The following is a 2,916-nucleotide window of genomic DNA, read 5'->3' on the forward strand; positions in this document are numbered from 1 at the left end:
GACAACATTGTGAGGGTGTGAATTTGCCTTCCTGTCAGCTGAGTGTTTCTCCTGTGGTTTGCTTTAATACTACATGACAGATACTTTCTCAGGCTTTCTTTCAACAGCTGGCCATTTGATGTACACTCAACTGTTCTTCAATCAGATGACAGAAATGTCTTAGGGTAATTCTTCAACCACAACCAAAATAGTTTTTCTAAGTGATAGCAACACTAACAATCATTTTCCCAATTTTGAGTACATTCCAGAATATGAAGAAGGCAAGGAGGGTAAGACTGGACACCTGTTAAGGAGTTCTTGTTGTGATCTAAGTACAAAGTGATAATGGCCTGAAATAAAATGGGGACAGCGGAATTAGAGGAAAATGAAGGAATTTAAATGTATAAGGAGCTATGAGTTATGCAAGTTGATGCTAGATTGGGGGTGATAAGCAAGAGGAAGAACCAGCGATGACTCATTCCCACCCCAATAATAATTTTAAGCACCCCATTTACATGTTCTGTGTACTTTTCCTTTTGTAAAAGTCCTAATATATGTTATTTCTTGTTAAATTTTATTCTTCGCTGTTGGGTTGAACCTGAAAGAAGGCAGGGCCACATCTGTCTTTTGTATCACAGTATCATTAGCAGCTGGTGGAATGGATACATGCCATTCATCAAGATGTGGACCACAGAGGAAGGAGGAAATTGGAGTCAGGTGAAGAAAGTGATAGTTTTGGGCACACGCAAAACATTCAGATGGAGCTCTGTCATAACAAGCCTGAGACAGCAGTCTGGAAGCAGGAGCAAGTTCTCTGCTGGACATTTCTGAGGGAGCCATCAATATTTAGATAGTAATTGTAATAATTAGAGGCTTTGTCATCCATACAGAACTTTTAGGGTTAGAGAGGACATGTCAGAATTCNTTTTTTCTAAAGTCCTTATGATGAGTGCTTTATGGCTGCTTTCCATCAACCAGCCCCATTGTATTCCAACACCTGTTGTGCTTTTATACTCCCACACACACACAACCCCCAGGATGGTGCAGCTGTACCACAGCCATGAAAATAAGGGAGATAGATAACCAACATCATTCTGTCGGGTCTCAGCGTTCCGAGACACTTCCTTAAGGAAGCTTTACTGATATCTTTCCACCAGGTCTCAGCATTCTGAGACACTTTCTCATGACCTCATTAGGTCAAGGGTTGGTGTGTGGGGGGGGAAGGTCAAGGACGTACCATATTTCCCCATGTATAAGACACTCCCTTTTTTGAAAAATTTGGGGTCTAAAAACTGGGTGCGTCTTATACAGTGGTTGTATGAGCACAAAAACAAGCGCAAAAAAAGTGGGAAATGCAAGTAAAAAAAATTTACAACCACTATATAGGATGCACCCAGCTTTCAGACCCCAAATTTTTCGAAAAAGGGTGCGTCTTATACATGGGGAAATAGGATAGCTGTAAGACAACATACCTCCTCCAAAAAAGTCATCAAAAACATATTGGAGTAGTCCTAAAATTTTATTATTTCTATCTCTTTTACTCTTTTTAATCTTCAGGACTTTAATTAATGGGCTAAGATTAGTTTTTAAGTTTTCATGCTTCTTACAGTGCATTTCCCTTTGTAGGGAAATTTTATGAAAAAAAGTTCTCTACAAATTTTAAAGTAAAAAGCTTACTTTTCTCACTAGTAATTAAAAAACATGTGTTTTATCAAATCTGAACTTTGCATCAGATGAGTACTAAGCTAGGTCCAACTGTGAAGGGGGAAGAATCATACAAAGGTGTCAAAACATGGTGTCTGCTCCCAAGGAGCTCTCAGGGTCATGGGATCATAATATATTTATAGCATTTTACAGGTAAAAAGAATGCTTTCAAATGTTGAGTCTTATTACACCTTTTTTTTCTTTACATTATCCTTTACTTTTTAACAGATGAAGAAACTAAAGTTAAGAGATTAAATGACAATCGAGTTCACAGCTTTTAAGGGGAAGAACATGGACTTGAAAATGGGTTTTCTGACTACAAATTACATATCTTTTGAGTGCATCCTACTTTGTTCTTTTGTAATACCCAAAACCAAGTTGAGTAAGCCTGATCTCAGGAAGCCCACTTTAACATTGGAGAAGACATATTTCCAGTGGTTTTATGGAACTTGTGTTATATAATGTTGGAAAGTGAGATGAGAAGAAAACTTCCTGAAGGAGTTGATTCTTAAGCTGAATTTTGAAGAACAAGCAAGTGCCAGCTTGAGAAAAATTGGGAAGACTGCCTTCATGTAGAGAGGACCAAGTATATACCTGTACAGGGGTAGAAAGAGACAGGATACATTTGGGGAATTAGAAGTACTGCAGAGAGACCAAAATGGAGAATGGAATGGAAGGAGCAGAGGTAGAGAGGCAGACAGATGTTAGCTCCTAAAGAGGGCGATACACTCTGAAAATGAATTTGGTCACTTTTTTTAGAGGGCAGGAACCCCACAGGAGTGTGACATGATAAAAATCTCTATTTTGAGAAGTTCATGCAGTCAACACAGTAGATGATTGTTAGGAGGGAGGACAAGGATTGTTTGGAGGCACAGACTCAAGGAAGCCATCACCCAGAGAAGAAGGAAAGTTTAAAAGATAAGAACGTCAGTACAAATGGAAAGAAAGGGACATGAGAGATCAGGCAGGTAAATATCAGTTGAACTTGATAAGTGATTTTATGATTGAGGCAAAAAAGAAAGCAGGATCAATGGTAATTCTCAGCTTTATGGCTTAGAAAACCAAAATGGATGATGTTGCTATTTACTGAGAGAAAAATTCTGGGCAGGTCTGAAGAAAAGATATAGTGAGATTAGGCTGGCTATGTTTCATATGATATATCTCCAGGGCACTCAAGGGGAGATGTCTAGCAATCATTTGTTGTGGAAAAAAACCATAGAATCCAGGATTTAG

Source organism: Hipposideros armiger, unplaced genomic scaffold (genome assembly GCF_001890085.2).
Source record: "Hipposideros armiger isolate ML-2016 unplaced genomic scaffold, ASM189008v1 scaffold_199, whole genome shotgun sequence".
NCBI classification, from domain to species: domain Eukaryota; kingdom Metazoa; phylum Chordata; class Mammalia; order Chiroptera; family Hipposideridae; genus Hipposideros; species Hipposideros armiger.